Raw genomic sequence first — 24,383 nt, 5'->3', positions numbered from 1 at the left:
TCTATCTGACACCTAAATATCATCGCTGTAAACCGCTTAGAAGTGCTCTAAAAGATTCGTTTTATCAGCCAAGGTGGCGAAAAATCACGCGGAAATCGGGAACAGCGTTTTTCAAGCCGCAATATCTCCGGAACGGCGCGACCGAGCGCCACCATCTTGGTCTCGTTGGAAAGCGCATTTCTCCGTCTTCAAATTTGCCGCTTCAGCGATCTCCTCAATACAGAAACAAGCGCACAAAAAGCAAATGATTGAAGGTCACATTGGTGACCTCGAAGGTCAAAAAATTATAAAGGTCACTTGTAGATGTGGCCTCTGGCCACATGTACAAGAAGCCCCACATCACAAAACACCCCAAAGGCTACAAATTTGGTTCCTTTTAGAGAACTGAAGAGAAGGTGAAACTGAGAGCCGTTTTTCTCAAAAGTTTTTTTCTGCTGTTTCTGCTCACTTTCTGGAGCTGATTTCTTTGTTACCGTATAACATAATCGTTTTTTCTTTTTTTTTTTTTTCTACGTCCCTTGGGCTGCAAAGCAGGTCGTGACATTCTCGCTTTCGTATCTTAACCCTTTGCAAGTTTGCGATATGGCTATTCGTCTACCCTGAAAGTGTGCTTGATGTGAAGGTAACATAAAATATGGCACTCCAAAAAATTTGTGTTCGAAAAAAAAAAATGCAAGAGTGTCGCGACCACGACCGGCTTTATTACTCGTAATAAAGCCGATCGTGGTCACGACCTTCAGCATGCATTTAGCTATGCAGTCAATACTTAACAAGCCTTCTATCACTTTTTTTTTTAAAGTTCCCCAAGCTCTCCAGAAAGTAAGAGGGAGAAAAATTCTGCTCAATAAAAATTGAGTAAAAATGTTCCCAATGTATCGCTCTGCAACTTTTATGGAAGCATCAAGGAGACAGTCTAAACATTTGTGCCAATTTTCATCAAAAATCCATGAGTGGTGTTCTTTGGTGTTGTACAACGGTAATTTACTAATGCAGAAGAGAGATTTGAAGTGCCACGAACCCATGATTTCAGGAGGCGAGTGCGCGAGCTGTTGCGTTTCTTTCGTTTCGCGTTGCGGACAATTTTGCGTGCTCTGCACGAGAATGCTCGATGAGCGGTACAAGTCAGTGCCACAATCGCGAGCACTGAGACAGGCACGAGAGGATAAAAGCATGATCGCAACGTTGGAACAAGTAAACGAAACGGAAGTACATGTCTCTTGCTACAGCACGAAGTAACAAATTCGGAGCCATTCCACTCGGTGAAGGCCGGTGGATAACCAGCGGAGCTGTATATAAATATAGAGAAAGAGTAGAACAATATAACAGAAATAGACCTATTGTGTTCATTTTGTATTTACGTTTATTTCGTGACCAGAGTAATTATGGCTTTGTGGTCGCTGTGATGCCCGTGACCTATCGTGGTAAACCAAGAGAGAGAGAGGGAAATTTATTTACAGAAAGGCAGATAGGTCGGCCTGAGCTATAACTTGCTCTGGCCTGCTACTCTACACTGGGGAAACTGGGGAAAAGGGACGGGGAGGGAAAGGGCTGATGAATGATGATATATAAGGAAGAGATGCGTATATACAAATTCACAGAGTTGTGGCATCTATAAAGTCGTGCGTCCAGCCCAGTGGCTTGGAGAAAAGCTATCGCGGCTCTTGTTACCAGGGCTGCGCTGTTTGCATTAGGCCAAGGACCTAAAAGAAACTCGTCTGATAGCGGTCTCTTATGGATCTTTGCAATGGAAGAGACAAGTTGCTGTCGTTCTTGCGCGTGCGCGGGACACGCGCAAAATATATGTTCAAGTGTTTCTGGCACCTCGCAGCATTCACAGTTTGGGCTAGTATCACTGGCACCTATCCTATGTCGGTTGGTAAATGCGACACCAAGGCGAATCCGGAGCACAATGCTCGTGTGGCTTCTTTTGAACTTGTGAGGCATACGAAAGGTCCCATTTGTGTAATCGCTTGTGTCGTCGATCTGGTTGGGTCCAGTGTTACAACGTAGAGTTGCGGTTTACGCGACGAAGTAGAGCGTTTGTGTCTGTTCTTGAGAACGGAATGCGTACTTCACAAGCATTATCTAAAGCAGTTTTCGCTTCAGCGTCTGTCTGTTCGTTCCCGATCAGGCCACAGTGTGAGGGTATCCACTGAAAGGTGACATTGTGGCCATTTCTAGTTGCTAGGTCGAGACGCTCTGTAATTTCTATAGCCATAGAATAATACGGGCCCCGTCTGAGGACACAGTGAATCGTTTGAAGAGCTGGCTTGCAATCGCAGAATATCGTCCATGCGTGAGGAGGCTCCTCGGAGAAAAATCGAAGTGCCTCCCGGATAGCAACAAGTTCTGCGGCAGTTGATGTTGAGCTATGGTCTAGTTTAAACCGCCGAGCGATGATCATATGTGGAATGACGAAGGCTGCAGTGGAGGCATATGACGTGTGACAGAGCCATCGGTATACACGTGTACAGTATCTCCGTACTTTGCAGAAATGTGCAACAGGGTGTGTTGCCTGAGGCCAATAGATGCAACGGATGAATTTTTAGTAATTCCGGGGATCTGCAATGTAACGACAGGTTTAGGCATAACCCACGGGGGTATTCTCGGAATACAGTCGGGAGAAAATCTTGACGGCGAAACACTCTGATGGCGCGATATAGTCCGTGAAAAGCTGGAAACCTGGGTGGGTAGTAGGGAGTGATGACGGAGGATGGTGCCTGTGTCGGGTCAACACGCGAAGGTACATTCGAAGAGGCTCGCAGAGCAAGTATACCCCAAAAGGACAAGCACGAGCTTCCGCTATTGTTCCATTGGTTGACGTTCATCGTGGGAGGCCCAAACATGTGCGCAATATATGCTTGAGCTTGAATGCTCTCCAGCTCGTGCGCACAGCTAAGTCCCATGCTTGAGAGCGCCGGCATGCTGCACCGTATGTACCCTACGAATAGTGCTTGGTAAAATTGGAGTAATGACGACTCCGAGGGGCCCCATCTTGTTCCTGCAACGACGCGAAGGACGTGAAAACTCTTCAGCTTTGACTTAAGTGCGGCGACGTGTCTTGACCAAGATAATCCCCGGTCTATGACTAAGCCAAGGAATCTGTGGTGTGTAACCGCAGGTATCGCTACTCCGTTAACAATGATCGGATACCTGGTCATTCGTTTTCGCGTGAATGTAATCACGGAACATTTTTCTGTTGAGAGTTGGAGGCCTTGACGCCGAAGATAGCTGTGATTGTCACTGCACGTTGAAGCCTAGCACGCATTTGGGAACGGGTGGCTCCAGATGCCCATATGCATATGTCGTCCGCATATGTGCTAATCTTCACCGTGCTAGGAAGTTCGGATGCAAGGCCAACCAATGCAACATTGAAAAGAATTGGACTGAGAACTCCCCCTTGTGGAACACCTCGATGTATATGGTACTGTCCGGTGTCACCATCACTTGTCGACATATACACCGTGCGGCCACTGAGGTAGCTTACAATCCATGCATATAGCCGGCCACCGACGTCTAAATCTTCCAGTGCATCAAGGATTGCATAATGGAGTACATTGTCGTATGCACCCTTAATATCCAGAAAAACAGCTCCAACTAACCGACGGCGACTTCTTTCCTGTTCAACAGTGGAGACCAAGGGTTCTATTCTGGACACGCATGGCGGCTGCACAGCCGCCATTATCCGCCATGTTTACTCTCTTATTGGCTGTGGCGAGCTCACGTGCCTTGAAATTTTTGCCGGGAAACGGAAGTTTTGCGAAATGTCATTTTGCGTTTTCATCAAGATGACGAAACGTGACGTGGAGCTGCAAATTTTATGGACTAATACATTTTTTTGGTCCTTGGCAGATATATTGTGATGTTAGTGCTTCAAAAAGAATGTGAGAGGTAGCGTGCAGACGCCAGTGCAATGCATCTGCAATTGCGCGAATATGTGGTGGCGATTCAAGATATGCGCCATGCCAGCTTGCTGATTGGCTGAAGGAATATCTCGTGAGGAGCGTCACAGGAAGGGCTGTTTCGTAATCGTCATTTTGACGATGCGTGACGTTGCGCTGGGCCGCCATTGCTGAGATTTTCCGCCATAATTTTGGCTGCGACGAGCCGCGCGAATTATGTTAATGGGCAGCCATATGCAATGGCAGCCGAGAGGAATGCGTATCGCCACATTTTCCCCGTCGTTTGGCGCCACGAAAATCTTTTGTTCATAACGCGTGCTCATAGTATTTGCATCGCTCTCGGGTGATGTTGGCATTTGTGTTTGGGGCCATCGTTTTTTAAAAGAACGCGTTTATGCGAAATAATATTGGTTGAATATAGCAAACTTTCAGCAATGTTGTCCACTTTTCACTGCTGCATCTGTATTGTAATCGAGATTAATGCTTTTTCGCACAATCTGACGTTACGACAACGGCCTCTTTCTAATTTATAAAAAGAAATGTACGCAAGGCGGCGCCTTGAAGTTTCCTCCCGCGGTGCGAGAAACCAGCGAAATGAACAAGAGATGGCAGCGCCGGCGCTTGCGTCGCTCTAGTGGATATCTCTGGCGCGCGCAACGCTATCAGTGATATTCGGCCGTTCCTCAGCCAGCTGAGTCGGGCTGAGTCACTTGCGTTTCACGAAATAGCGATAACGTGGCCTAGAACGTGCGGGCATCACCACTGGTAGGTCGCGTATGTTGTCTCAAGAAAGAAAACAAGCGCGTTGGCACCAACATGCGATGACTCATTCCATTTTCCGGGGACACGCATCCTAGCTATTGAAGCAGACGATGGCTTGTACGCAGCAGACGACGGAAGCGAGAAGCGCTTTCGACGGAATAATCATACGCTTTGAGATAGCTGCTTTATTTTTACTGCGGAGGAAAACTGTTTTGCTTTACCGATAACGCTACATTCAGTGCCTTCATTTTAGTTTCTTAGGCAAAACGTCAAGTTGGCGTCACGTTACGTTAGCAAAACTGGGCCACCAGCGCCATTTTGTTTGCGTCGCGCCTACGTCACGCATCAAAGAAAATGGCGGAATGTCCAGAATAGCGCCCCAAGTCGATAACACCGTCAGTAGAAGAACGGCCTCTTCTAAATCCGTGCATAAAATCAGGAAAGCAATTATTTTTCTCTAGAAACCATTCCAGTCTTGACAAGACCATTCTTTTCATTACTTTGCCGACGCAACTGGCTAAGGCTATCGGTCTGTAGGAGGAAAGCTCGTCAGGGCACTTTCCTGGTTTGAGCAGCGCTACAACGCGACTGCATTTCTAACAATCTAGAACATTTCCTGTTTCCCACTTCGTATTATAAAAAGAGAAGAAGAGGTCGTGATTCGGTGCCAAGATGGCAGAGTGCAGCGTACGTGATTCTGTCTGGTCCTGGTGCCGATGAGCGTCGAGAGACCGAAATCGCAGCGTCAAGCTCTTGCATCGTAAACGGTACTTCGAATCGCTCATCAGGTGACGGGGGCACGGTGGTGACAAGGGATGAAGTCACTGCATTAGATGCGTCCACAATGAGTTTACAGTAGTCGTCTGCTACCTCCAATTCGGTCCGGCGTTGATGTAGAGCCACCGCACGGAATGGGGCTCTTGCATTGCCCAGAGGGCGCTGCGAAAAAGGTGCTAAAAAGCGCCCTCTGTCCTAAAATGGGTCGTACGAAGCTCGGTCGTCTGCTTCGGAAAGCACGTTTACAATATGGACCCGTTACTTTCGGTTGTGTTGTCTCACGGCCTGCAGCGAATATCGGGCGCCGAAGATTTGTTCAGGGGTGGCACGCTGCGTAATGACAAGAATTAAATTATGCAGTGCCGAATACGTGTACGCCGTTCAAGAATTAAGCGGCAAAGTTTTAGCGCGGTGTCAATCGCAAGTGAAGCGAGTCGCGTACGAAGTGGAACTTCAGGTAAGGTTTGCACGCTGCTAGATTCAGGCGCACAAACGCGAGGAAATGCTTGCTATAAATGAATTCACCGCAGCGATAAGCAGGCATCATGTGTACGGAACTGCTCGAGCACACGACGGTACGCGCCGCGATGTACGAACTGCTCGAGCGCACGATCGTACGCGCCGCGACGGCAGCGGTCTTTCGACATGCCGCGAAACGGCGGGCCTCCTGCAATCTTTGTTGACTGCATGCCGCTAAACAAGTAGTTATGCCTGCGTTGTGGTAGCGGCCATCTGTCCCTTTTAGTAACTGGTAATAACTGATGCAATGCATCGCGCTGCAGCGCGAGCTCGTGCGCTGCTCGCTTGATGTAGCTTTTAATGACAGCGCTCGAACATCGATCTGCTGTAATCAATACTACCTTGCTGCGCTGCCTCAACATGCTGGCTTGAGGTCGAGTATGAGCACATTTATCTCTCTAACCTGTGCTGCTCGTTGTGGGGCAGTGAATTGTCATCGAATCAGCCCGGCCATTTGTGGTCATTTGCACACGCCTGGTCACTTCACCACTTCGTGATCGGTCGAATTGTTAATTGTCGCTGTGGCCGGGTCTCGAATCGTGAATTACCAGCCATGCCTGCTGCTATGTCGATCTGCTGTAGGGATTGTAGGTGCCAAAGACCGAAATTTAGAACGCAGATAATCCAACAAGCTTCAAGACAGGCGAAGCAGTCAGCATGGCGCGAAGTTTCGCTTACTCAGCGCGACGAACTGCAGCTAGGCAGCGCGCCCGACGATCCACTTCGTGAGGCCTTGAAGGAAAACGGTAGAATCTGATGTTGGGATTCAGGCCTTCTTGTTCATGGCAGCCCACGACGCAGAAGTAATGACGGTGACGCCTTTTCGAGGCTGGGCTAGGTCTCTCCGGATCGGCGTCACCGATTCCTTCTGCTCCCAGCATTACGTCTCACGGCACACGGAGAGTTTGTTTTCGTTAAACTATAGGCTGCGGCAAGCTCGCAGCGTGGTCGGCGTGGTCGTGAGAAGTGACGAGCCTTTTCGCACTCGCAACAGGGCAGAAAAAAGTGCGAATCGACGCAAAGCTCGGCCTAGAAACGTGCTTCGCCACAGCCAGGGCTCAATACGACCCAAGCTGGTACGACCCAGATGTCGTTTCCCGCGCCGCCACCAGGCGCCGCTACTATACCTGAAACTCCAGCGCAAGACGCCCATGGGTGTCCTTGTTGTGGAGTTGCCTGGAGACTTCGTATGACCCGCCAGATATTAGATAGAGGCTGTCTTGGATCTAGGGATCCACAAAAAGCCCTCCAACGCTGTCTGTCAAGCTTCTCCAGATGTCGAAGATTAAAATTGCCGTATATGGTGGGAGCCATATAGAGTAACTATAACCAGGATGGCTGTCCGGAGGAGGATCGCGAGCGAAGGGAAGGGCACGGAGACGTGTTGTATAGCACGTTGTGACTAAAGTCCATAGATCGGCTTTTAAAGCTCATAAAGGGACTTTCGTTGTGACAACGTTGCACCACGTGACTTTATCACTTGACATGTTGAGCCGCATGGAAGCGTAACTGCGATTATATAGCAAATTAAAGATGAATAAGCATAAATTAAATCCACGCTAACGGATTTTCTGTGGCGTTAGCTTGTTCCACTTGAGTACATGACAGTATGGTATGGTGTGGGAAAACTTTATTCTGGTCCTTCGGAACGCGCGTTAGCACGTAGCGGGCCGCTCTCACGTTGGTACAGAATGACCGAGCCTGTCTGTTGCGTCGCGGGCCCGATGGACAGCCGTGCTTCAAGATCGGGGCTGCCTAGGGTAGCTTCCCATTTGGACGACGTGACGCCGTCGCGTAACGCGGGCCACCGCCAAAGCATGTGTTGCAAGTTGGCTAGGTCTGAGCATAGCTCGCAAATATTGGTCGATTGTATCTCTCGATTAGGGGTTAGGGTGCGATGGGAGAAATTTAAGGGGAAGTGCGGAAACGCCCCAGTACATGCCCTGCCTCATGCCTTGTCATTCAAACGTAAAAAAGAAGGGGGGGGGGTGAAAGCTGTGAGCTGTTTTGTGCGATAAGCAATGCCATTTTATCTCAGCGATTTGTGGTGTTCTTTAAGCATGAATCAGCTCTTCAAACACTTCAATATGCTTGACTTTATTAACATTACATAGGCAGGTAATGAAATTCATTCGCTGATGTTCGTAGCAACATTCAATATCTGAACCATCAATATCTCGTATATTTCATTTTTGCACATTTCCCTCCTGGTATATCTATTGTCATGCACATGCGATGCGAATAATATTAATAAATATACCGAACTGTATTGGAGTACATGTTGCGTGTTTTTGATGTACTGCTTCGACTTCTTGGAAGGCTACTAGGACATGTTTATTTATCCGAATTTATGCAGCGCTTCATATGCCGCATAAACTTGAACGCGTTGATAACAGATAAAAGAGTAATAAGCGTACCACAAAACATTTGCCTACTATGACTGCCCCAAAATCCTACAACCGGCGCCCTGAAAAAAAAAAAAAAACGAAAGCAAGTGTACACATAGCCCACATAGGCGCGAGTGTCTTTTTATGTTCTCTGTTGGCGCTTTTTTTTTCCTCTTAAATGGCCCCTCACCAGGTGTGGCCATTTTGAGCTGACAAGTCCAGAACATACAACGCGCAATAACAATCGTGTCTGCTAAGTATTACATCGCTATGCTCCGCGGAAAGATGTCATATTTCAAACCGAACTCCCTTTTCCCTTCTCGCGGCCGCCGCGCTCCAAGCCGGAGGATGACGTACATGTGCTAGGGGTCAGTGCGCCTACGTACACTTGTTCGCGCTGTGACGTCGCTCGTGGTGACACGTGACTTCTAGAATTATTCAAGCCAGCATCTGTTATTTGTGTAATATGTTGCTAGAATAGACGAATTAAAGCTTAGAAAAATAAAACAAAAATTGAATGTCTGCGTGTTTTTGTTTTACTTCGCACCGCAGCAAGACATATATGTACTTCCATTTCGTCTGCTTGTTCCCAGGTCGTGCAGTCATGTGCGCAGACACCGAAACTACGTCATTTTCTACCGTGTTCCAGCGCGGGATCATGCTCTGTGATCCGTTTGTTTGCCTCAGTATTCGTGTAGCACAGTCTTGTACTGCTAGTCAGGTGTCCTCGTGCACAGCGCGCAAAATCGTGTGCTGCGCGGAACGAGACAATCGCAACAGCTAGCTCGCGACGCCGTCAGTGGAAGTGCGCCGCGCCGCAAAAAAGAAAAAAAAGCGTGAAAAAAAAATGAAGGCGGGGGCCGTAACGGCTTCGCCACGCGATCCTCGAAGTCCGGTATTAGCTCCGAGAAATGCCCGAGAACGACTTAACTGTTGCCGTTCGTCCTCCCATTGCTCTCTTTCCGAGCAGGCACTAAACACTTACTCTCCGAAATTTGCACACGGCACGCACATTCATGCAGTTAGTCCTTTGAGGGACGAAAGCGCCCTTTTTAGGACTAACGGCGCAGTTACTCCCGTTTTCCCCGGGATTTTTCTTAGAGTGTATGCCACAATAAAACACGCCTAGACCATTATTAGGCAAAATATACCCTTCGTACACCTTTAAACGTGCACTCTTAAAACGTTTGCACCCTTTGAGGTGTGTATCTGCCACACAACAATAATCGTCGTCTGCCTTGCTGGCGTTTCCTTTCTTGAAAACGCCGCGCCCGCTACTTTCCTGTCGGCAATGCTACGCCATGCTGATAACGCGCATGCCGTTCGTTACTAGGAAGTACCAGGCTCGCAGCGTTAAAGAAAGGAAATGCGGACAAGACAGATGACGTTTATTGTTGTGTGGCAAGATACGACTCAAAGGGTGTAAACTTAAAAGGGTAGCTTGTCCCGCGACAATAATCGTCACGAGCGGCATGCGCGTTATTAGCGTGACATAGCATTCTCGACAGGAAAGTAGCCAGCGCAGAGTTTTCTTTACATGTTTTCTTTGCGTTATCTTTTACACGGTTTTTTTTTTCTGGGATACTATTCTGGAAATGGTCAAATCCCGCCATATTGTCAAATTCTGTAATGGTGGCATTCTGAGCCAATCAGAGAGGCCGCAGCAGCCCTCTGGGCCAATCAGAGTTGACAAGATGGCAAATTCGACAATAGTGCGGAATTTGACAATGTCCAAGAGTGTGCTATTTGAAAAAAGCCCGCGAAGTAAAAAAAAAATTGTTTAACTGCTTTCTTGCGCGTCTGGGTGGCAGTGCTCTTAATCGTGTTTCGAAAGAATGCAAGCTTGCACGCACATCGCAAAAAAATAAAAAATACCGAGCGGTCCCAGCGCTGAGCGTGCATCTGCGCCTTTGCTTTGAAGATTGAAATCCGCCATGGCCCTAAATGATAAGAGATAGGCCAGCGCTGAACAGGAAGGCAAACACACTCGTCGGCTTTTTTTAAAGACTTCTAGTATGCGCAGTGTTGCGGCACATAACATGTTTCTATGGGGTTACTGAATTGAAAACTTGCGATACTCAGTGAAAATATACAGCGTAATCTTGTTAAACGGAACCTCAACGGATCGGAGAAATATGTTCCGATTAACAGGAGTTCCGTTTATTGAGAAAGATGTGCAGATGTGCTGCACTATATGACATACACTTTCTTTACATTGTTATGCATGCACGAAAAGCGATTCGGGCACTAGTGCAATACTTGAAAGTGCGCCTGCTTTAGAGACCGTTTATAGTGTCCCTCCCACACGCATTCAGTGCTTACTCTCTCCCTTTTCTCCTCTTTCTATTCCCCTTTTCCCCACCCCCAGTGTAGGGTAGCAAACCGGGGGCTCTTCTGGTTGACCTCCCTGCCTTTCCTATCCTTGCTTTCTCTCTCTTATGAATGCAAAGCTTAAGAAATTAATGCAACAGCTGGTTTGTCCCGTGGTTTGGGCGCGGTCGGCGACTGCTGGATTTGCTGAGCTTCGCTTGTTTCAGACACGAAGAGGCGTCGGCGACGTATCAAAACAAAAACATAGCTAAGAGTCATTCCACGCTAAGTAATGTCCCGGACGTGTCGCTCGACATCTCGAATTTCGCTTTAAAAAATCATGGCTATTTACTACCGTGCTCACGGTGATTTCCCGCGATCTTGCTGAAAAAAAAAGTTATTCTGATGTGACGTGCTTTCAAAGTTTGCTCAAGTACGCGAAAGATAGTCCTGCAAAAAAATGATAATTAAACGAAAATTATTTTAGAGCCTAAAGCTTCACAACTTCGCCTACTGAACCTAGGATTCGTCTTCAACATGCAAAGGTTATCGGTAACTTCAGTCAAAAAGTTCCTTAGGAGTCCCGCATTCTGAGAAAAATCTTCCAAACTGACCATTTTTTCCTGGTAACACCAATATCGATTTGTTTAGTGCAATTGTTTTCTGAATTGACCCGGAGCTTTGCATTACACAAAAATTATTTAAGCGCCAATACACCGTAGAAATTTTCTGAAATAATATGTCAAACAAGAAAAATTGCGCTTTTGGTCCGCTTTGGTCCAGTATTTTCTCAATTTCTCAATGAGATAGAGAGATAAGAGAGAGTGTGTGTGTGTGTGTGAAGAGGAAGAGGCACTATTTTCTGCAACCATTTTGGGTTGCAAACGTTTTGGGTCGCGCTCCATGCTTCGAAGCGATTCGAGCTCACGACGCTGGTTCTGGTCAAGTAGCTGGCGGTTTTCTTTTGATCTGTGTCTTTTACCTAATTGTTTTTTAGCCTTTTGTTCCAATATCTGTTAACTTGCCAGAGTAATTTCCTATTTCTCTGCAATTTCTCTATCATCGCCAGGCCAGGAGGCTTCCACCTGGTCGGCTTCTATTCCTCCCTTTGATTTGCTGGTGGAGCTTTTCTTACGCAGTGGGACAAGCAGCTTACCCGTGGCTTTGGTTCCGAGTGATGGCGGAGTGATTCGCATGAAAAATCCCAAGGCAATTCAAACCAAATTTTGGATGGCCTCGGCCAATTTTCAACAAATCACCGAGGTTCGACAGTTTGGCTGAGGGGGCATTATTTGCTGTTCGTCAGACAATAATTTGTGTTCAAGATTTACTGAAGTGCGATGTTTTTGCGACTCATCCGGTGTTGTGACTTCGGCGTTGAGGACGAAAGACGGACTCTTTCCGCAGACGAAGAAGAAACGAAAAACTTTAGACAATATTTACAGATAGTGGATGATATATCGTACAGGTAGCAATCGGAGCGCATCAGGCCGACTGGGCGGCTGCAAGCGACTCTCTGTTCTCACAATGGGCCGGTTCTCCCTTAAATCCCTTCGGCAACCCCTCATCGGCAGGAACCGGTTTTGGCGAGTTCTCGTCGGCAGGGACCAGGCGGGGCAGGGTGATGACCTCGCCCGCGTTGAATTCTTGATTCGTCGCGGAGATGGCTGGGCGCCGCGGAGATGGCTTGGCGCTTCTTGAAGTCGCCTCCCGTTTCGAATTCTTTATTCGTCGCGGAGAAGTGGGAGCTCTCGTCGCCTCGTGGTAGCCACGTTATGCTCGCAGAATGGCAGCTCCCGTCACCTCGTGGTTGCCACGTGGTGCTCGTAGTATGGCACAACACCGGTGTGCAGTTTCATTCCTCATCACCTTGCATGTTCCAAAGGCCTAGTACGCGGTGTCGACATAAGTCTATGTCCCGCAGGTATTTTGGAAATGTTTCCAGCGGCAGGCGTGATTTCTGTGTATCGTTGCAGCCGTGTCGTTGATAATAAGCGCATGACCACAGAAACAGTCATTGCTACATTTGCTGGAATGAACCGCACATCGGAAATCAAGGCATGGCCACTTATACACCGAGTTGAGCCTCTATCACCCCGTGCACTCTAAAGTGCTGGAGGTTTGGGCACACCATAAAAGGTTGCAGGTCCAACACACGATGCCGGACTTGTGGAGACGGCGATAATTCAAAGGACTGTTCTTCACGAAATGAGTCCTGCTGCCTTTGCAGTGGGCTTCACCCTGCATATGAGCCTAACTGCACTGCAAGGTCAAAAGAAGTGCATATCCTCGAAATAATTGAAAGACGTCGATGCTCTCGTCGTGAGGCCATTGGAGAAATTCAGAGTAGGACTCAAGCGTATGCTGGTATAACTGCCCGTCAAACACAGTTTATGGAAAGCTCAATCTCAGGCTGTGGCAGCTTCCGTAGAAAAGGCGTTGGAGAAAGCAATGGAGCTCATTGTGACAAATCTCACCGACTCCCTTGTTCAGCTGCTGTCCTCACAACTATCTGCGTCGCTTCAACAAACCGATAAAGCCAACATTGCGGATCAGGTATCGGGTCTACCGCGGAATCCACCTATTAAAATATCGACCGCGCAGCTATTGAGTAATAACGATTCATCAAAGCCACCAACTTATGAGAAAGTTGACCACTTCTGTCTCTCCGACATGGAAAATCAAGATGTAGATATGGACCCCCGATCTCTTAAATGAACAAAGTCACCGATACAGAAAAAGTCTAGCTCTCCCACCAACTCCAAGGCAAAAAAGTACGTTCGAGAGATTCCGACTAAGAAGGCCTTCTTAAAAGAGCGTTTTAGAGTAAGCAGTCTCTGTTGCTCGGATTTATTCACTATAGGAACATTAACAGTAATTCAGTGGAACTGTCGTTCCATACTTTCCGCAGCAACAGAATTATGATGTTACTTCTACATATTCTCCAAATATTATTATTTTACAGGAAACTTGGTTTGCTGCTGGTCAGACTTTTCGTCTAAAAAATTTCCGATGTTTTCGATTGGATCGTCTATACCGAGGTGGTGTCTGACCTCGCTATGTCCCCTCTATGTTCTTTTTGCAGTGCACCTGAATCTATCGAACATTACTTTCTTTCGTGCCGCCGCTTTCTAAGACAACGAAAACTCTTAGAAAGATCATTTAGCAAACTTGGGCTATCGCTCACCTCACCAACCATTCTTTCTTTTGTGGCGACTTCACTGGGATCCAGCCACAGGGATGCTTTTCTTGCAGTTTACAATTTTTTTAGAGAGACAGAAAGATTACCTTGCTGAATTTCTAAAATCATGAATTATTTCTATTATTTCATTTCTTTATGTTCACTTATTTTTCAAAATTCTTAACAATATTTTCATTGCACTTCTTACAGTTCTTTAGTCTCACGTGTTCAAATCTAGTTTTACTTTATTTATAACCGTACGGAAAACCGCCTGCTTGGCCAATCCCCCATATTGGTTATGCGCCAGTGTTTAAGAAACGAAACGAAACGAGCATGACTCAGCGCCTTGGGGCTAGGGGACTTAAAGAGGAAAGAACAGAGAGAAAGTAACTCCTCGTAAAAATCTGAAAGAAAACGCATTAGACATGCTTGCTTATTGGCATTCAATTTCTGTCATTACCTAATGTTTAGTCTTGTTTTAAAGAGGTGGAGACATGAAAATTTTCGTTCATGCGTTCTTCAATTCAAGCGTTGCGTACTGCTTCAGGAAGCACGATACACACCGCGGGATTCATATATACCCGATAAATAATTTAATAATAGCATTATTATACCGAGCGATTTCGGTTTCTGGGCTCCGGGTGATGCTATGACGTCATAGGAGCGGAATTACAACACGGCTTGGTCACGTGGGTCACAAAAATGGTGACGTAAAATTATGATGCGTCGTCTGCTCGCGCATACGCGTGCTCTGCCAGCAGAGGTAAACAACTGGCGATTCGAAGTGCATGTCGCGATTGTTATAATTATTGCGAAGAGCGACAACAACGGTAAGAAAATATTGTGACTTGTGAGAGTCGGTGATTCATTCCGAGGCGCCGTAAGCTTTAGCTTTGAAGTGAACCGGAAAAGGCCTAGCGACGATATCGGCGGCGCCGAACGATCAGCGGCGGTGAAGCTGCCGTCGGTGCCAGAGTGACCACTCCTCGGTCGCTGATTGATCGCTTCGCCGTACGGCTGCCGCATAAATGGGTCCCGGACGCCATCCTCTCTACGGCAAGGAAATCTCGCCGTTCGCGAGCAAAACCACCGTCGCACGGGGGCCCGCGAACGGCAAACGACGAGTTTCCGGGCCGGTAACGTGGACGGGCCTTTACACATTGAGAAACGCCAAGCGAACGTGAGACCGCTCCGAGCTACCGAACTATGCGTGTGGCACATGCTACGTCAACTGCTCTCCGCGACAGCGCTGTGCATGTCTCGGTTAGCGCAGGGGCCAGGGTTAGCTCGGTTAGTGTTCTAGAAGCCAGTAGCATAGAGAAAGGATTTTTAGAATGACAGGAAGCTGAGCTATAGTTGGTTAGGATTCATAATGCAAAGAAGGGGCAACTGCGTTCAGACACGGACACAAGAGGAGAGAAGCGGACAACACGAAAGCCGCATATCCTGGCCCCTTTCGGACTCGGCCGGCTAGTCTTACTCAACCTGAAAGGCCTGTCCACATTAACGGCAAGGCAACTCGCCGCACGCAGTTTTCCGTTTGCGGGCCGCCGTGCGGCGTTGTCCACTTCTCTCCTGTGTCCGTGTTTGCACGCCTTACCCCTTCTTTGCATGAAGAAAGGATTTCATATGCCTGTAGCTCGGTCATAGTGGAGGCTATGCTCTGTCGAGAGGAAGTATACGCAGAAATAGGAAGACGAAGCAGACGAGTTCTTGATCAGCTGCTAGTCCTGCTTCACTCTGGTTTTTTCGGTTAAATTTGTGCGTGCCGACGCCCCCGAGGCGGGTACGATATCAAAAGCAATGACGGACGTTCCGCCTCCTCTGCCGCCAAGGTTGGGGGCTGGCCTTCAAGCTGCAAGTCGGTCTGCTGCGCTCGACCACCTCAACGCGACTCTGCCAAGGTCATCGAGCTGCTCAGACATCGACGACATGGATTCTGACGGCGGATATACCGAGGTCACAAATCGTCGGTTGAAGAGGAAACTTCGTAGGACATCAAGCGTGAGTGAGCTTAACTACAATAAGCCGCCCACACAGCAAGCGTACACAATCGCCTACATCCCCGTCGCTGCTACAGGCAACCTCAATTCCCTCAATAGGCAAACTCTCACTGCCTATCCCGAGAGGCTGGCTCCAGGGAAAATCAGAGAGGTCCGAATTAATCCCAGAAGAAATATACTTACTGTTGATGTGACTACACGAACCATCCTCGACACTTTGAAAGCTGTAACTGATCTACGAAATATACTTGTCCGCTCATTCATCGTACGTGGAGGCAGCCCCACCGCCGGTGTTATCTACTATGTCGATACAGATATTGATAATGACGATCTCCCAACGCTAATCTCCTCAACTGTCCATATCACAGACACACACCGTCTTGCACGGTCGAGGTGCATAAAACTCATTTTTGAGGGAGAGACCTTATACCAACACATGTTAAAGTGGGTTATGTGCGATATCCTGTCCGTCCATACATCCCTAGGCCCGTGCAGTGCGGTAAATGCCAGAAAATCGGGCATGTAAATGCTGTGTGTGTGAACAAGATGACATGTCCGCACTGTGGTGGCAAGGCAACGTCGAAGGACTGTCCAAAATTAAAGACTGAAAATTCCGTGCTAAGAAAAATGGTACGAGATCGCTCTACGCACAGAGAAGCGGCTACCAAGGTCCACCGCCGCCAGAGGCGCTCACGTAATCGCAGAAGGAGATCAGCATCGACAACAGGACAACCTGTACTCCAGGAAAAGTCGTCGCGCGCTCCTGCTACTTCTCAAACGTCAGAGCCACCTTTAACCACGTCTACTCTTCTGAACACCAAGGACACTACTATATGGCCTTCCCTGCCATCTCGGAGTACAGAAGTGCAGCCGGAACGCCAGCGTGAACATGAACCTTCATCGTCGGATGGGCAAATCAAGGCAATGCTTGCACAGTTGATTCGTTCCTTGCGAATGCTGCTCATCGGAGTTAAGACGCCCGTTGCCAAGGCTGCGGTGCAAATTCTCGACGCACTAGAACCAGTGCTTGCTGCTGTATAAAAGCTAGTAAACGCCATGGCATCATCAACTTCAAGGTTGTCACTACAGGAAAGGATAAGCGGTTCCGTAATATTCCAGTGGAACGCATGAGGTCTACGGGGTCGCCTGGGAGATTTTAAACAGAGAGTGCTCAAGCATCGGTTTCCAGTTATCGTAATATGCGAGCCGAATATGACATCGCCATTTAGACTCTCTGGATATGAACAATTCGCGTCTGGGACAAGTGGAAATACTAGCAAAGTTTTACTATGTGTGCGATGTGACCTCACGTATTCGCTAAACCAAGTCCCGGTGCATAGCAGCAACGAGTACGTCTCTATAACACTGAAGCTAAAGTGCCGGATAATCTCGATCATCGGTGGCTATATTTCTCCAAGGGGAAGATTTGACTCTGGACACCTGAAACTTGTTCTTGACTCTTGCCAAGGACCTCATATTATTGTAGGTGATTTCAACGCGCACCACCATCTTTGGGGTAGTAGGATCACAAATTTTCGAGGAAGACAACTTCTTAACTTCACAAGCAGCCATGATCTTGACATCCTGAACGATGGCTCACCAACATTTCTTCGTGGCACAACGTACAGCAGTTGCCTCGATTTAGCTATCGCTTCACGATGCCTTTCGTCTTCTGCTGCCTGGTGCACAGATGCTGAAACGTATGGCAGTGATCACCTACCTACTTATGTACAACTGAGATTGTTTACAAGACTTCCAAGTTCTCATACGCGACGCACTGACTGGGATGATTTTCAGAACAAGCTAGAAGAATCCTGCAACTGTGTAATTTCACCGAAAGAGATTGAAGAGCGCATTAGAGCAGCAATGCACGCAACAACACGCATCATCCAAACATCAAATTCAAAAACATCCGTTGACGTTATATATGAAGAGCTGCGGGCAGTCCGACGTCGCGCCGAGAGGATACAGGCGAACTAAATTGATATCAGACTTTAGGACGGCACGCCGTGTGCAAAAGAAAATTCAAAGATACTTAGACAAGCTCGACAGACAACGTTGGAGGTCCTTTTGCACCAACCTGGGCCCACGAAAACCGTTGTCCACAATATGGCATGTTGTACGAGCACTACCATCTCCTCCACAACAGCTACGTCCCTTCCGAGCTTTGGCTATCATGCAGACGCGCAGTGAGAAGGAAATCGCGGAAGATTTCTGCATACACCGCTCTGGATCTACAACATCGATAGCTTCAGTGCTCAGGTGTGCTTTTCCAACAATGGACGATCGTCTCGACCTCCCATTCACGCTGCAAGAGCTACGTGCAGCGATTTCCTCTTCAAGACACTCAAGTGCGCCTGGTCCTGATGGCATTACCTATTCTACCTTGCGCCATCTAGGCACTCGAGCGACTGAAGAGCTCCTGGCTTTATACAATCTCTCTTGGTCCTCGGGAACTGGGCCTGCACACTGGAAGACAAGCAAAATCGTGGCATTATCGAAACCAGGCAAGACACCCCATGCTATGCTTTCCTACAGACCTGTGGCGCTTGCCAGTTGCATAGGTAAAACCATAGAACGCATGGTTTTGACGCGCCTGGAGTGGTTTTTGGAGAAACGTAATATATATCCAGACGCAATGACAGGTTTCCGAAAGGGTAGGTCGTCAATCGACAGCGTCTTGACCTAGTAACAACTGTTGAACATCAGAAACGTCGCCGTCGATTAACGGCTGCTGTCTTTCTAGATATCAAGGGTGCTTTTGACAACGTTCTACATGATGCAGTTTTAAATGCCCTAGAAGAATGTGGCGTCGGGGGACGTATGCATCAATGGATAGCCATGTGATGAATATCTGTCATGGATATCATGAATATCTTCATATGTCATGATGCCATATGTCAATATGTCATGATGTCATGAATATCTTCAAGAGAGAACGATATTCATGACAACTCCAGACGGTGAAACAAAGAACCACCCCGTCTATCGTGGAGTGCCTCAAGGAGGTGTATTGAGTCCAACCTTATTTAATATCGTTCTTATTGGACTGGTCAAAGAACATGCAGGCACAGTCTCGGTCTCTGTGTACGCAGACGACATCTGTATATGGACCACGAGCTTAACGCGCTTGCAAGTGCAAACGAAGCTGCAGCGCGCGGTGTCGATAACGTCGACATACCTAAACAGTCGCGGACTGCAGCTCTCACCGGAAAATAGTGTGTCCATGGCATTTACACGGAAGTCAATGGCCTGCTACCCCGTTATGATTGATGGGAAGATTATACCTTCAGTAACCCACTACAAGTTTCTCGGAGTCATCATCGACCGTGACTTATCTTGGTCGAAGCACCTCTCTGGATTAAGAAAAAAGCTAGACAGCTTTACTCAGATCATTCGACATATGTCTGAAAAATTATGGGGCCCATCCAAGTCATCTCTTCTGCAGCTCTACCAGGAACTTTTCGTTGGCTACTTCCGCTACAGTGCGCCTGTACTTTCTCGGATTTGTACAACTGCTGTACGCACACTTGAAAGTGCTCAGGCTCGCGCACTGAGAATTTGCCTTGGACCACCACTATGTGCGTCTACTTGGGGCACGATTGCAGAGGCACGTGCGTGCTCAGCTCGAGTTTATCTGCAACATGAGCCATTGCGAGTGCACCTAAGGCTACTGACCAGACACAGGATTCATCCACTTACGAACATCACAAGCGTACGGTCTGTGTCTGCCTACTCAGAAGCCGCGTTGTCGCAGCAAGACTTATTGCCATCGGACTTCCAACCGTATGACATACCCCAAGTTCCACTCTGGACGATGGCAAAGCCAACGGTGAGACTCTCAATCCCTGGAATAACGAAGAAGTCGAAGATGCCGCTTGCTGGGCTCAAGCATTTGTTCTATTAGAAAGAGAAGCTCTTCGACTATGTTTAGGTCTTCCTAAATTCGTTGCTAATAATGTATTATACCAGGAAGCGCGCCTACCTACTCTTCACACACGATTCCGCATGCTTACGCTTCAAACCTACTTAAGAGCTTATGATTCTTCGCTACGACGTGGGCAATATGCATTTATTAGTAAACCAGGTCCATTTTTTGAGACCACGTGGTCACGGTTCCATACACCGCAAATTGTATTTGTGCAAGCGCAATTAGCACCTTTAAATGTTCGCCTTAGAGAAATAATTCCGCTCCATAGGTCTCCAGGGTCACTGAAAATTGGATTTGCAGACATTTTTCCACACAATGCGAAATTTCTGCCCACAACATATTTGAATGACCGTTTACAAGATTATTTGGCCCGTTTCAAAATAAACGCAATTGCGACCGATGCTTCTTCGTGTGAAGAGAAGGCAGGTGTGGGTATCTACTCACCATCCCTCAATTGGTCTTTTTCACTTCGCCTACCATTACACATCAGTTTTTCATGCCGAACTTCTGGCAATAGTTCTTGCCTTGCGGAAATTACCCATTCATATTACAAGAGTTATTATCGTCACAGATTCTCTATCTGTATGCAGCGCACTTACTGCGTCTACAAAGTCGCCAACTGGAAACACGTTTTATTCATTAGCTCCACCTCACTTAAGTTTAGTGCATATAGTATGGGTCCCTGGCCACTAGACATTGACATAAATGAAAAAGCCGATTCCTTAGCAAGAGCTTCTTTAGCAGGTCCTGTGCTATTTGTGCTGCCGGCAACTGCGCACATTACTGCAGCCAGATATCGGAGATTTTCTTTGAGCGAGTACAAAAAAGTTCTGTCATTAGCAAAATCTTCAGATTTTTTACACTTAAATTATTCTTGCAACCGGCAATGGTGTCCTAACCGGAAATTTGAAGTTTCATTAACTAGGCTGCGTTGCCGTATTCCATCACTTAATTTTTAATAATAATAATATTTGGGGTTTTACGTGCCAAAACCACTTTCTGATTATGAGGCACGCCGTAGTGGAGGACTCCGGAAATTTCGACCACCTGGGGTTCTTTAACGTGCACCTAAATCTAAGCACACGGGTGTTTTCGCATTTCGCCCCCATCGAAATGCGGCCGCCGTGGCCGAGATTCGATCCCGCGACCTCGTGCTCAGCAGCCCAACACCATAGCCACTGAGCAACCACGGCGGGTGATCACTTAATTTTTACTTGCACAGATGTGGTCTGGCGGTACCTCTGCAATGAACCAGAAAATATAGATTATTTTTTATTATCATGCCAGCGGTTTTCTAATCATCGAAAACTATGTCTAGAAATCCCACTTCAAAATTTAGGATTACCTTTAAGCAGCACTGTTATACTCTCCCTTGGAGCAACAGTTTTGGCATATAGCCACAGGAACGTTTGCCTAGCCCTTTATAATTCCCTATGTGGCACAAAAAGAATGCCTTGTTAATAGTTTTTAGTTTGAAGAATTGATTTATTTCTACTGCAGTTTAGAAATTCAAAAAGTAAAAGCACAAATTCACAGTTCAAATCTTACTATACTATTCATAATTTAACTTACTCAAGTTTAAGTATATCCTTCTTTTTTTTAACATTCCTATCAACGCAAGGCTTACTATAGTATTGATCAATATTTCATCTCATGTATTCATAGTTTATTTTACATCTTGGATTATTTGTTTTCCTTTCTTTTTTTTCGAGTTGTTTATTTATTAACCAATTTATTTTATTTTATGTATTGAGACATATTACCACCCGATTCGTGGCCTATCCCCCTCAGTGGGTTTAATTGTACCATTACCTGAGGCTTCATCATCATCATCATCATTTCGCGCTATCATACATTGCTTACATGTATAGATATTACGAACATGTTTTTACAGATGGTTCTGTGACACAGACCTCTTCCGCGGCGGCCTACACGGTGCCAGGAATGGGGATCGCACAACGATTCAAGATAGGACACAGGACGTCGTCTACAGCAGCTGAGTTGACCGGAGTTCGAGAAGCAGTTCGCTGCATACTGCAACAGAGTCTCGAGAAGTGGACAGTGTTCTGTGACTCAAAACCAGCACTGCAACTCATCAGCAATTATATGAGTGACAGAACCGCATATAGTCCTCTGGTTCATGACATCATGTCTCTACTTGCTGAGGCGTCTCACTCCGGGCATACCATCGTGCTGCAGTGGATTCCTGGCCATTGTGGAATAGCTGGAAACAAACAGGCTGACGCGGAAGCAAAAAAGGCGCACACTGACGGAACTATTATAAAAATTAATTTTTCCCGGTATGACATTAACGCCTTGCTCCATACATCCCTTAAAACTTCTACGGCACGACATTGGGACAACCCCCAACATCGACAAGAGCGCCTTCATAGACTTGACGCTGGATTACAATTCCGGCTTCCACTTCGGTTGCGGAGAAGCCAGGAAACAGTCATTCATCGATTACGGCTGGGTGTGGCATACACCCGCCGATACCTTCACAAGATTGGACAAGCACGGGACTCTGAATGTAGCGTCTGTCACACTCTCGAGACAATAGCTCACGTACTTTGTGTGTGCCCTCAATATGCGGCCGAACGAAGAACACTCAAATCAATAGTTGACAGCTTGGACTCCCGCCCCTTTTCAGAAGAAAAGCTTTTGGGCGCGTGGAGGAGTGTTCACTGTGCCCAACGTGCCATTAAATCACTTTTGAACTTTTTAAGTGAGACTGGTCTAGACGATCGCCTTTAGAAGCTGTGAGACGTGCAGTCAGTACTAAATGTGTTTGCGCAATAACTTTTTGGGACAATATTACTTTTGGATGGACAAGATTACCCTTACGTGTATGCGTCTTCAGTGCGCACCCGCATATTGGACAACGTGTATAAGTATCTCATTGTACCATAACATAATCACCCGCCACCTACCTTTCCCTGTATTTCCCACTTCCCCTTTCCCCAGTGAGGAGTAGCAGGGACACGCTCTCCAGGCCGACCTCTCCTCCTTTCTGTTCATTAAAATCTACTCCTACTATGCTCTGTCGCTCGGCTCAGGAGGCTCCGTAATCGGCATTTCATCGCTACTCATCATACGTCACGTTTTTGTGCTAGTGCGCTATGACGTCAATATTTTGGTTCCTCCGCTGTGACGTCATAAATGCCGCGCTAGCGATGGGTCTCTACTACGAGAAGGAGCTTTTAATGACTTTTTGGAGCTGAATTATGATGTATCGCCAACTTCATCGTCATCTTCATCGTGCCTTCATCGGCACCGCCATGGTCATCATCACACGTCAGCAGCGGAACACACGGACGCAGGCTGCAATAAAGCTGCGGTGCTTGCGGCGTTATGTCTGACTGATGTCAGTGTTTTAAGCCTAGTGCGACATAGCAGTGGCGACGAGGCCTAGCGTCGCTAGGTGAGAAGACCCGCGTCAGCATGAGTGCTGGACGGCCACTGGAATTTGCCGATGCAGAAGGTACGTGGCCTACGTATCGCGTTCGCCTGGAGGCGTACTTTGAGGCTCATAGCATCGTGGACCCAACGAAGAAGCGAGCGCTGCTCATCGCTTCGCTCACGGACAGTGCAGTGCGTGTGGTGCAGGGCCGGTGTCAACCAAAAAAGGTGAATGAACTGAGCTATGAGGAAGTCGTCGGGTATCTGGAAGATCACTATGCTCCGGAGGTCAACGAGATCGCTGCAAGTTATGCTTTCTTCATGCGTTCGCAACAAGACGGGGAAGCTGCTCAGGACTTCGATCATTGCGGACATTCGACGCCTAGCGGAGAAGTGTAACTTCGGCACGTCATTGGAGCGCATGTTGAGGGATCGAATCGTTTGCGGAGTGCTGGATGAAGACGTTCGGTACCATTTACTGACGCGACGGAAGCTCACCTTAGAAGAGGCTGAAGACTTTGCTGTCTCGGCACAGAGAGCTGTTGAAAATGCCAGGAGCATGAACTCGGCGCACTCAGAAGTACATTTTGCCCGACAAAAGAGCCATTCCTCGAAGCGACGTCCCAAGCCGGAACAACGCGACGTGTGTGGAAGGTGTGAAGAATCGCATGCTGAGGACGAGTGCAAACACCTTCGCGCGGTGTGCCACCGGTGTGGAAAACGAGGACATCTACGTCGGATGTGCCTGACTAGCACAAATAGTGACCGTCGGCAGGGATCTTATCCAGCAAGACAACGGCGCCAGGGTTCGTACGCCATGGCAGCCGGAGAGGACACAAGCTCGGACGACAACGACGCCTTGAACACGATTACAGCGGTTCTCCATCACGCAGCCAGTATCCGCAAGGTTAGTCCTATTTACAAGGACATCAGTTGGAATAACGTTCCGCTCACTATGTTGGTGGACACGGGGTCACCTGTAAGCGTCATTCCCGTAACGGTGTTCCGCAAGTACAAGCAGCTCTGGCCTCCGTTGGAGAGTTCACAGCTCAAGCTCTCTTGTCTCTTGGGAGAACTTCCAGTTGTCGGCCAGCTTAGCATGACCGCTACGTGCGACGGGAAAGATATTCCTGGTACTGTCATAGTGGTCGACCGCTCCGGACCATCTTTGTGCGGCAGAGACACCATCAAAGCATTTAATGAAGTTGGAGT

The sequence above is a fragment of the Dermacentor albipictus genome, chromosome 1 (assembly GCF_038994185.2).
Source record: "Dermacentor albipictus isolate Rhodes 1998 colony chromosome 1, USDA_Dalb.pri_finalv2, whole genome shotgun sequence".
In the NCBI taxonomy this organism is placed as follows: domain Eukaryota; kingdom Metazoa; phylum Arthropoda; class Arachnida; order Ixodida; family Ixodidae; genus Dermacentor; species Dermacentor albipictus.
Note: the sequence above shows the minus strand (reverse complement) of the source record.